This window comes from Leuresthes tenuis, unplaced genomic scaffold (genome assembly GCF_036924035.1).
Source record: "Leuresthes tenuis unplaced genomic scaffold, fLeuTen1.0.hap1 SCAF_17, whole genome shotgun sequence".
Taxonomy (NCBI): Eukaryota; Metazoa; Chordata; class Actinopteri; order Atheriniformes; family Atherinopsidae; genus Leuresthes; species Leuresthes tenuis.
In genome coordinates, this window is record NW_027325371.1 from 27,534,895 (window position 1) to 27,547,130 (window position 12,236).

Here is a 12,236-nt window from a genome sequence, read left to right on the forward strand (position 1 = left end):
TCCTGAAAAATGGGCAAAAAAAAGGTGTGAATGCCCAACCATACATCATCAAAAGCAGGAGTGGAAGTGTTCGGCTACAAGAAGGTGTGAACGTCCAACCAAAATATGTAAAAAGAAGTTAAGAAAAGGTTCGAATATCCAACCAAACATAATCAAAAGCGGGAGCAGAGCTGTTCGACTGCAAGTAGGTGTGAATGTCAGATCATAATTTGCAAAAAGCTGATGAGAAAGGGTGAGAATGCCCAACTATACATCATCAAATGCGGGAGCGGAGTTGTTCGGCTGCAAGTAGGTGTGAATGTCCAGCCATAATTGCTGAAAAATGTGTTAGAAAAGGTAAGAATGCCGGACCATATATCACCAAAAGCGGGAGAGGTTGTGTTCGGCTGCAAGTAGGTGTGAATGTCCAGCCATAATTACTCACAAACGGGTAAGAAAGGGTACTATTGCCAGACCATATATGATCAAAACAGGGAGCGGAGGTGGTTCAGCTGCAAGAAGGTTTGAATGTCCAACAATGGTTTGTAAAAAGCGGGTAATAAAAGGTTCGAATGCCCGAATATACATCATCAAAAGCGGAAACGGAGGTGTTCGGATGCAAGAAGGTGTGAACGTCCGACCAAAGTTTGTAAAAAGCAGTGAAAAGCGAGAAAAAGCTTTTCGTGAGTTTTGCATGATTTGGGATTTTGCTTATAAAATGCATTACTTCACTCAAACTATGTTAAAACTGATTTGTCCTTCATATTTACCATGTCTAGAAAGATTTAAACAAAAAAACAACGTTGTACTTTGCAGTAAAAGAAAGAACAAATCTAAAGTTTCAGGAATCCGAGTATAAGCCTGCTTTCATGAGTTCTGCACGATTTCGGATTTTGCTATAAAATGAATTGCTTTGCTCAAACCAAGTTAAAACTGCTTTGTCCTTCCATATTCATCAATGTCTAGATCGACTTCAACAAAGAAAAACATTGGACTTTGCAGTAGAAGAAGTTGAAATCCATCTACACATTGATAAATACGAAGGACAAAGCAGTTCCCACTTGCCCATAAGAAAATAAGCTTATTCTCGGATTCCTGATCCTTCAGTTTTGCTCTTTCTTCTACTGCAAAATACAATGTTGTTCTTTGTTGAAGTCGATCTAGACATTGATAAATATGAATGAAAAAGCAGTTTTAACTTGGTTTGAGTGAATGAATTCATTTTATACATAAAATCCGAAATCGTGCAGAACTCATGAAAATAAGCTTATTCTCGGATTCCTAAAACTTTTGATTGGCTCTTTCTTTTACTGCAAAGTACAACGTTGTTTTTTTGTTTAAATCTATCGAGATATTGATAAATATGAAGGTAAAAGCCGTTTTAACATAGTTTGAGTGAAGGAATTGATTTTATAGATAAAATCCCAAATCATGCAGAACTCCTCAAAAGGGGCGTATGGCTTAATCACAAGTGTGGCTCTTTCTCATTCAGGGTAGTATGAGGAAGTTTATGCTTGAAATATATGTAGAAATGGGTACATATGAATGACAAAGCAGTGTTAACTTAGCTTGCGTGAAGGAATTCATTTTATACATAAAATCCGAAATCGTGCAGAACTATCTAGACATTGATAAATACCAGTCGAAACTCTGCTGCCGCTTTTGATAATTTATGGTTGGGCATTCTTACCTTTTCTTACCCGCTTTTTACAAATTATGATCTTACATTCACACCTACTTGCAGTCGAACACCTTCTCATCCACTTATGATCATGTGCGGTTGGGCTTTCGCACCTTTTCTTACCCATTTTTCAGTAATTATGGGTGGACATTCAGACCTTCTTGCAGCCGAAAACCTCCACTCCTCTTTTGATCATACATTGTCGGGAATTCACACCTTGTCTTACCCGCTTTTTACAAACTTTAGTCGGACATTCAAACCTTCTTGCAGCTGAACCACCTCCGCTCCCTGTTTTGATCATATATGGTCTGGCAATAGTACCCTTTCTTACCCGTTTGTGAGTAATTATGGCTGGACATTCACACCTACTTGCAGCCGAACACAACCTCTCCCGCTTTTGGTGATATATGGTCCGGCATTCTTACCTTTTCTAACACATTTTTCAGCAATTATGGTTGTAGAATCACACCTACTCACAGCCGAACAACTCCGCTCCCACATTTGATAGTGTATAGTCGGGCATTCTCACCCTTTCTCAACAGCTTTTTGCAAATTATGATCTGATATTCACACCTACTTGCAGTCGAACAGCTCTGCTCCCGCTTTTGATTATGTTTGGTTGGATATTCGAACATTTTCATAACTGCTTTTTACAAACTTTGGTCGGACGTTCACACCGTCTTGCAGCCGAACACCTCCGCTTCCGCTTTTGATGGTATATAGTCGGGCATTCGAGCCTTTTCTTACCCGCCTATTACTTACTATGGTTGGACATTCAAACCTTCTTGTAGCCGAACACATCCGCTCCTGCTTTTGATGATGTATTATTTGGCATTTGCACCTTTTCTTACCCATTTTTCATTAATTTTTGGTCGGATATTCAGACCTTCTTGCAGCCGAACACCTCCGCTCCCTCTTTTGTTGGTGTGTGTTCGGGCATTCGAACCTTTTCTTACCCACTTTTTACAAACCAGGGTCGGACTTTCACACCTTTTAGTAGCCGAACAACTCCGCTCCCGCTATTGATTGTGTACAGTCGGGTATTTTAACCTTTTCTTACCCGCTTTTTACCAACTATGGTCGGACATTCACACCTTCGTACAGCGGAACACCTCCGCTCCCTCTTTTGATGGTGTATGTTCGGGTATTCAAACCTTTTCTTACCCGCTTTTTCCAAACTATGGTCGGCTATTCACAGCTTCCTCTCCACCATACTTGTATGGTTGGATATTCACACCCACTTGCATCCGAAGACCTCTGCCCCAAATTTTGTTGATATTTAGTCGGACATTCGCACCTTACCCGCTTTTGGCAAACTATGGCCTTCTTGCAGCCAAACACCTCTGATCTCGCTTTTGATGATGTAAGGTTGGGCATTCAGACCTTGCTTCACCTGCTTTTCACCAAATATAGTCGGATATTCACACCTTCTTGCAGCCGAACACTTCCGCTCCACCTTTTAGTGTTCTATCACACCTTTTTTTCACCGCATTTTATACATTATGGTTGGAAATTTTCAACCACTCTCATCCGAAGACCTCTCCTCCCGCTTTCTTTAATATATTTGAACTTTAGTCGGACATTCAAACCTTCTTGCAGCTGAACCACCTCCGCTCCCTGTTTTGATCATATATGGTCTGGCAATACTACCTTTTCTTACCCGTTTGTGAGTAATTATGGCTGGACATTCACACCTACTTGCAGCCGAACACAACCTCTCTCGCTTTTGATGATGTATGGACCGGCATTTTTACCTATTCTAACACATTTTTCAGCAATTATGGTCGGAGATTCACACCTACTCACAGCCGAACAACTCCGCTACCGCATTTGATGATGTATAGTCGGGCATTCTCACCCTTTCTCATCAGCTTTTTGAAAATTATGATCTGACATTCACACCTACTTCCAGTCGAACAGCTCTGCTCCCGCTTTTGATTATGTTTGGTTAGATATTCGAACCTTTTCTTAACTGCTTTTTACAAACTTTGGTCGGACGTTCACAATATCTTGCAGCCGAACACCTCCGCTTCCGCTTTTGATGGTGTATATTCGGGCATACGAACCTTTTCTTACCCGCTTTTTACAAACCAAGTTCGGACTTTCACACCTTCTCTTAGCTGAACAACTCCGCTCCCTCTTTTGATTGTGTACAGTTGGGTAATTTAACCTTTTCTTACCCGCTTTTTACCATCTATGGTCGGACATTCACACCGTCTTACAGCGGAACACCTCCGCTCCCTCTTTTGATGATGTATGGTTAGGCATTCGCACCTTCTCTCACCCGCCTTTTACTATGGTCGGCCATTCACAGCTTCCTCTCCACCATACTTGTATGGTGGGATATTCACACCCACTTGCATCCGAAGACCTCCGCTTCCGCTTTTGATGGGAACTGACAACATAAGAAGTCCGGACATACTTTGATAGTATATGAATAAGTGGGTAGCTACTGACAAGCATTAAGCATGTCACACAGCCCAAACATATAACATTTCAGGACACACCACACAGTTAACAACCACAGTGAAGCGTGTCAAAGCCCAAACATGTAACATTCAACAGGACACTTACACAACACATTCAAATCAAACAGTCAGACAACATACAAGAACATATACCCCAGCCGGCATTGCTCCCTGCCTATTTTCGTACAGCACACTATGTGTGCGCACACCTTTATTCACAAACTCTTCAACTTATACTCTTTTACCGAAGTTGCTACAGCTCGATTGGCCGAATACCCTTTGATCCTATTTCGGTGAATTTGACATCTGCCTTACATATAACAGATTAGCGGTTTAGCAGTTTTAATTTAGTTTGAGTGAAGGAATTCATTTTATAGCAAAATCCGAAATCGTGAAGAACTCATGAAAGTAAGCTTATTCTCGGATTCCTGAAACTTTAGATTTGCTCTTTCTTTTACTGCAAAGTACAACGTTGTTTTTTTTGTTTAAATCTTTCTAGACATGGTAAATATTAAGGACAAAGCAGTTTTCACATAGTTTGAGTGAAGGAATTCATTTTATAGATAAAATCCCAAGAGTCTGATGGGAAAAGAGAGTGAATGCGAAGTAGACTTTAACACGGCTATGGGAGCGAGCCGAGTGTGGGCTAACCAGGAGAATTGCTTGAAAGAAATGCGACCCCGAATGAGCGGTCAGAACAAAGCCTCAATACGGGATTCTCGTGGTGTTTTTGTTGCTGCCTTGTCTTTTGCACAGAGTAAAAGACAAGGCAGCCATCGAATAGGGCCCGATTGTTCCTACTTGGTCAGCCGAGGAGCAAGGGGGGGGGGGGCAAGCGTCTCAACCAAGCAAAGCTCACCATGGGGAAGGTGGCTATGCCAACAAGCCTGATGCCCTGCTCCCGCAGTGACGGATAATCGTACTCTGGTTTCTCTTCATAACGTACAAGTCTTTCGCCTTTTACTAAAGATTTCTGTGGAGAGCAGCACTAATGAGTTGTTTCTATTTTTGGCAGGCTTTACCTTTGCGGGTGAAGCCCTTTCTGTCTGTGCAAAAGAAATCTTGTTACTGTGCAGAGTGACTTCTCTGAGTAGAGTCGCCTTACTTGTTGCGACTGTGCCGATGTTCGAAGCTGGAGTGCAAAGTTGTTGCTTGAATGGTTCTTGCTGGAGCGTGCGGGAGTGCAAAGTTATACCATTTAAAAGGGCTGAAGAGTGCTCAGTGCAGCGGGTGGGCGACACTCTGGCCACCTTGAAAACCGAGGTTACATCCACTACCAGGGGCAGCCCAAGTTCTGCCGCAAGTGTGGTGAGCATGGGCACCTGGTTGAGGCTTGTACCAAGGTGTTATGTGGGAAGAGCAGAGAAATTGGGCAAACTTTTGGAGAGTGTCCAAATGGCAGGAAATGTAATCTCTGTGGAGAATTAAATCACCTCTTCAGAGATTGCCCTAAATCTTTTGCCAACAAATTAAAGACGGTAAAGCCACAGTCAAGCCAACAAAGAGAAGGACCAAAGGTGGCAGTTGGTGAACAAAGTGAAGAGGTTGACCCAATAAATTCAAACTTCCCGCCAAAAGCTTGGATTGGAAGTGAGGAGCAAAAAGGGGAGGGGCCTGTAGAGGCCTCACCACTCAGTGTTGAAGTCTGTGAGAATTCACAGGCAGAGGGTGGAGCTACGCTAAATGAGGAGGAAGAGCAGACAGGTGAGTCTAGTGAAGATACTCACCTCCCCGAAGGTCAACAGAAGGTCAATTTGTTGATAGGCATTCATTTATTTCTTCACTTCTGATGAAGTTTCAACAATAAACAACAAACTTTGTATTATTAGAAAGAACCAGAATCATTCTTCAGGAATCCGAAAATAAGCTCTATTTTATGAGTTATGCACGAATTCGGATTCTCCTATAAAACGAATTCATTAACTCAAACCAAGTTAAGACTGCTTTGTCCTTCATATTTATTCATGTCTAATCAAGTTTCAACGATAAACAACGTTGTACTTTGTAGAATGAGAAAGAACTTCTTCAGCAATAAGCATCTCTCGACATATGATGAAGTACAGATTTTGCTATAAAATTAATTCCTTCTATCAGCCTGACTTAAAACTGTTTGTCCTCCTTATTTATCCACTTCAAATCAAGTTTCAACAAATAAAAAAAAGTTGTAGTTTGAGAAAGTACAACTTAATCTTCAGCAATCAGTATAAAAAGAGGTGCAAATGCCAACCATACATACCTACAAGGTGGAGCGGAAGTATTCAGCTGCAAGTAGGTGTGAATGTTCGACTATAATTTGTAAAAAGCGGGTAAGAAAAGGTTCGAATGCCCGACTATATATTAACAAAAGCGGGAGGAGAGGTCTTCGGATGAGAGTGGGTGAGAATTTCCAACCATAATCTATAAAATACGGTGAAAAAAAATGTGAATGCCTCATAGAACACTAAAAGCGGAAGTGTTCGGCTGCAAGAAGGTGTGAATGTCCGACTATATTTGGTGAAAAGCAGGTGAAGCAAGGTCTGAATGCCCAACCTTATATCATCAAAAGCGAGATCAGAGGTGTTTGGCTGCAAGAAGGCCATAGTTTTCCAAAAGCGGGTAAGGTGCGAATGTCCGACTAAATATCAACAAAATTTGGGGCGGAGGTCTTCGGATGCAAGTGGGTGTTCCGCTGTACGAAGGTGTGAATGTCCGACCATACTTGGTAAAAAGCGGGTAAGAAAAGGTTAAAATACCCGACTGTACACAATCAATAGCGGGAGCGGATGTGTTCGGCTACAAGAAGATGTGATAGTCCGACCATGGTTTGTAAAAAGCGGGTAAGAAAAGGTGCGAATGTCCGACAATGTATGATCAAAAGAGAGAGCGGAGGTTTTCGGATACAAGAAGGTTTGAATGTCCCACCATAGTTTGTAAAAAGCGGGTAAGAAAAGGTTCGAATGCCCGACTATACACCATCAAAAGCGGGAATAGAGGTGTTCCGCTGTAAGACGGTGTGAATGTCCGACCATAGTTGGTAAAAAGCGGGTAAGAAAAGGTTAAAATACCCGACTGTACACAATCAATAGCGGGAGCGGAGTTGTTCGGCTACAAGAAGGTGTGAAAGTCCGACCATGGTTTGTAAAAACCGGGAAGAAAAGGCTCGAAAGCCCAACTATACACCATCAAAAAGAAGGTTTGAATGTCCATCAATAATTGCTTTAAAACAAGAAAGTAAATTTTCGAATATCAAACCGCACATGATCATAAGCGGGAGAGGAGGTGTTCGGCTGCAAGAAGGTGTGAATGTCCACCCATAATTCATGAAAAATGGGTAAAAAAAAAGGTGCGAATGCCTAACAATACATTATCAAAAGCAGGTGTGAATGTCAGATCATAATTTGTAAAAAGCTGATGAGAAAGGGTGAGAATGCCCGACTATACACCATCAAATGCGGGAGCGGAGGTGTTCGGCTCTGAGTAGGTGTGAATGTCCGACCATGATTGCTGAAGAATGTGTTAGAAAAGGTAAGAATGCTGGACCATACATCATCAAAAGCGGGAGAGGTGGTGTTCGGCTGCAAAAAGGTGTGACTGTTCGACTAAAGTTTGTAAAAAGTGGGTAAGACAAGGTGCGAATGCCTGACAATGTATGATCAAAAGCGGGAGCGGAGGTGTTCAGCTGCAAGAAGGTCTACATGTCCATCAATAATTGCTAGAAAACATGAAAGAAACTTTTCGAAAATCAAACCGCACATGATCATAAGTGGGATAGGAGGTGTTCAGCTGCAAGGTGTGAATGTCCACCCATAATTCCTGAAAAATGGGCAAAAAAAAGGTGTGAATGCCCAACCATACATCATCAAAAGCAGGAGTGGAAGTGTTCGGCTACAAGAAGGTGTGAACGTCCAACCAAAATATGTAAAAAGAAGTTAAGAAAAGGTTCGAATATCCAACCAAACATAATCAAAAGCGGGAGCAGAGTTGTTCGGCTGTGAGTAGGTGTGAATCTCCGACCATAATTGCTGAAAAATGTGTTAGAAAAGGTAAAAATGCCGGTCCATACATCATCAAAAGCGAGAGAGGTTGTGTTCGACTGCAAGTAGGTGTGAATGTCCAGCCATAATTACTCACAAACGGGTAAGAAAAGGTCGTAGCCAGACCATATATGATCAAAACAGGGAGCGGAGGTGGTTCAGCTGCAAGAAGGTTTGAATGTCAAACTAAAGTTCAAATATATTAACAAAAGCGGGAGGAGAGGTCTTCGGATGAGAGTGGTTGAAAATTTCCAACCATAATGTATAAAATGCGGTGAAAAAAAAGGTGTGATAGAACACTAAAAGGTGGAGCGGAAGTGTTCGGCTGCAAGAAGGTGTGAATGTCCGACTATATTTGGTGAAAAGCAGGTGAAGCAAGGTCTGAATGCCCAACCTTACATCATCAAAAGCAAGATCAGAGTTGTTTGGCTGCAAGAAGGCCATAGTTTGCCAAAAGCGGGTAAGGTGCGAATGTCCGACTAAATATCAACAAAATTTGGGGCGGAGGTCTTCGGATGCAAGTGGGTGTGAATATCCCACCATACAAGTATGGTGGGTGGAGAGGAAGCTGTGAATAGCCGACCATAGTTTGGAAAAAGCGGGTAAGAAAAGGTTTGAATGCCCGAACATACACCATCAAAAGAGGGAGCGGAGGTGTTCCGCTGTACGAAGGTGTGAATGTCCAACCATACTTGGTAAAAAGCGGGTAAGAAAAGGTTAATATACCCGACTGTACACAATCAATAGCGGGAGCGGATGTGTTCGGCTACAAGAAGGTGTGAGAGTCCGACCATGGTTTGTAAAAAGCTGGTAAGAAAAGGTGCGAATGTCCGACAATGTATGATCAAAAGAGAGAGCGGAGGTTTTCGGATACACGAAAGTTTGAATGTCCTACCATAGTTTGTAAATAGCGGGTAAGAAAAGGTTCAAATGCCCGACTATACACCATAAAAAGCGGGAGCGGAGGTGTTCCGCTGTAAGACGGTGTGAATGTCCGACCATAGTCGGTAAAAAGCGGGTAAGAAAAGGTTAAAATACCTGACTGTACAAAATCAATAGCGGGAGCGGAGTTGTTCGGCTACAAGAAGGTGTGAAAGTACGACCATGGTTTGTAAAAAGCAGTTAAGAAAAGGTTCGAATATCCAACCAAACATAATCAAAAGCGGGAGCAGAGCTGTTCGACTGCAAGTAGGTGTGAATGTCCAGCCATAATTACTCACAAACGGGGGAAGAAAAGGTAGTATTGCCAGACCATACATGATCAAAACAGGGAGCGGAGGTTCAGCTGCAAGGTGTGAATGTCTGACTATAGTTTGTAAAAAGCGGGTAAGACAAGGTGCGAATGCCCGACAATGTATGATCAAAAGAGAGAGCGGAGGTGTTTGGCTGCAAGGTCTGAATGTCCAACCATAATTTGTAAAAACCGGGTAAGAAAAGGCTCGAAAGCCCGACTATACATCATCAAAAGCGGGAGCGGAGGTGTTCAGCTGCAAGAAGGTGTGAATGTTCGACTAAAGTTTGTAAAAAGCTGGTAAGACAAGGAGCGATGTCCCGACATTGTATGATCAAAAGCGGGAGCGGAGTTGTCCAGCTGTGAGTAGGTGTGAATGTCCGACCATAATTGCTGAAAAATGTGTTAGAAAAGGTAAGAATACTGGGCCATACATCATCAAAAGCGGGAGAGGTGGTGTTCGGCTGCAAGAAGGTGTGAAAGTCCAACAATGGTTTGTAAAAAGCGGGTAAGAAAAGGTTAAAATACCCGACTGTACACAATCAATAGCGGGAGCGGATGTGTTCGGCTACAAGAAGATGTGAAAGTCCGACCATGGTTTGTAAAAAGCGGGTAAGAAAAGGTGCGAATGTCCGACAATGTATGATCAAAAGAGAGAGCGGAGGTTTTCGGATACAAGAAGGTTTGAATGTCCCACCATAGTTTGTAAAAAGCGGGTAAGAAAAGGTTAGAATGCCCGACTATACACCATCAAAAGCGGGAGCAGAGGTGTTCCGCTGTAAGACGGTGTGAATGTCCGACCATAGTTGGTAAAAAGCGGGTAAGAAAAGGTTAAAATACCCGACTGTACACAATCAATAGCGGGAGCGGAGTTGTTCGGCTACAAGAAGGTGTGAAAGTCCGACCATGGTTTGTAAAAACCGGGAAGAAAAGGCTCGAAAGCCCGACTATACACCATCAAAAAGAAGGTTTGAATGTCCATCAATAATTGCTTTAAAACAAGAAAGTAAATTTTCGAATATCAAACCGCACATGATCATAAGCGGTAGAGGAGGTGTTCGGCTGCAAGAAGGTGTGAATGTCCACCCATAATTCATGAAAAATGGGTAAAAAAAAAGGTGCGAATGCCTAACAATACATTATCAAAAGCAGGTGTGAATGTCAGATCATAATTTGTAAAAAGCTGATGAGAAAGGGTGAGAATGCCCGACTATACACCATCAAATGCGGGAGCGGAGGTGTTCGGCTCTGAGTAGGTGTGAATGTCCGACCATAATTGCTGAAGAATGTGTTAGAAAAGGTAAGAATGCTGGACCATACATCATCAAAAGCGGGAGAGGTGGTGTTCGGCTGCAAAAAGGTGTGACTGTTCGACTAAAGTTTGTAAAAAGTGGGTAAGACAAGGTGCGAATGCCTGACAATGTATGATCAAAAGCGGGAGCGGAGGTGTTCTGCTGCAAGAAGGTCTACATGTCCATCAATAATTGCTAGAAAACATGAAAGAAACTTTTCGAAAATCAAACCGCACATGATCATAAGTGGGATAGGAGGTGTTCAGCTGCAAGGTGTGAATGTCCACCCATAATTCCGGAAAAATGGGCAAAAAAAAGGTGTGAATGCCCAACCATACATCATCAAAAGCAGGAGTGGAAGTGTTCGGCTACAAGAAGGTGTGAACGTCCAACCAAAATATGTAAAAAGAAGTTAAGAAAAGGTTCGAATATCCAACCAAACATAATCAAAAGCGGGAGCAGAGCTGTTCGACTGCAAGTAGGTGTGAATGTCAGATCATAATTTGCAAAAAGCTGATGAGAAAGGGTGAGAATGCCCGACTATACATCATCAAAAGCGGGAGCGGAGTTGTTCGGCTGTGAGTAGGTGTGAATCTCCGACCATAATTGCTGAAAAATGTGTTAGCAAAGGTAAAAATGCCGGTCCATACATCATCAAAAGCGAGAGAGGTTGTGTTCGACTGCAAGTAGGTGTGAATGTCCAGCCATAATTACTCACAAACGGGTAAGAAAAGGTAGTAGCCAGACCATATATGATCAAAACAGGGAGCGGAGGTGGTTCAGCTGCAAGAAGGTTTGAATGTCAAACTAAAGTTCAAATATATTAACAAAAGCGGGAGGAGAGGTCTTCGGATGAGTATACAAGTATGGTGGGTGGAGAGGAAGCTGTGAATAGCCGACCATAGTTTGGAAAAAGCGGGTAAGAAAAGGTTTGAATGCCCGAACATACACCATCAAAAGAGGGAGCGGAGGTGTTCCGCTGTACGAAGGTGTGAATGTCCAACCATACTTGGTAAAAAGCGGGTAAGAAAAGGTTAATATACCCGACTGTACACAATCAATAGCGGGAGCGGATGTGTTCGGCTACAAGAAGGTGTGACAGTCCGACCATGGTTTGTAAAAAGCCGGTAAGAAAAGGTGCGAATGTCCGACAATGTATGATCAAAAGAGAGAGCGGAGGTTTTCGGATACACGAAAGTTTGAATGTCCTACCATAGTTTGTAAATAGCGGGTAAGAAAAGGTTCAAATGCCCGACTATACACCATAAAAAGCGGGAGCGGAGGTGTTCCGCTGTAAGACGGTGGGAATGTCCGACCATAGTTGGTAAAAAGCGGGTAAGAAAAGGTTAAAATACCCGACTGTACAAAATCAATAGCGAGAGCGGAGTTGTTCGGCTACAAGACGGTGTGAAAGTACGACCATGGTTTGTAAAAAGCAGTTAAGAAAAGGTTCGAATATCCAACCAAACATAATCAAAAGCGGGAGCAGATCTGTTCGACTGCAAGTAGGTTTGAATGTCCAGCCATAATTAATCACAAACGGGGGAAGAAAAGGTAGTATTGCCAGACCAT

The 12,236-nt window shown here is 42.5% G+C and overlaps 1 non-coding gene across 1 annotated transcript; it reads left to right on the forward strand.

Annotated features, from left to right (window-relative positions):
* The first annotated feature begins 5,047 nt into the window (after positions 1-5,047).
* On the forward strand, positions 5,048-5,161 carry LOC140274267 (U5 spliceosomal RNA). Its single transcript, XR_011908236.1, has one exon. It is a non-coding gene; the product is annotated as a U5 spliceosomal RNA (small nuclear RNA).
* Positions 5,162-12,236: the final 7,075 nt, after the last annotated feature.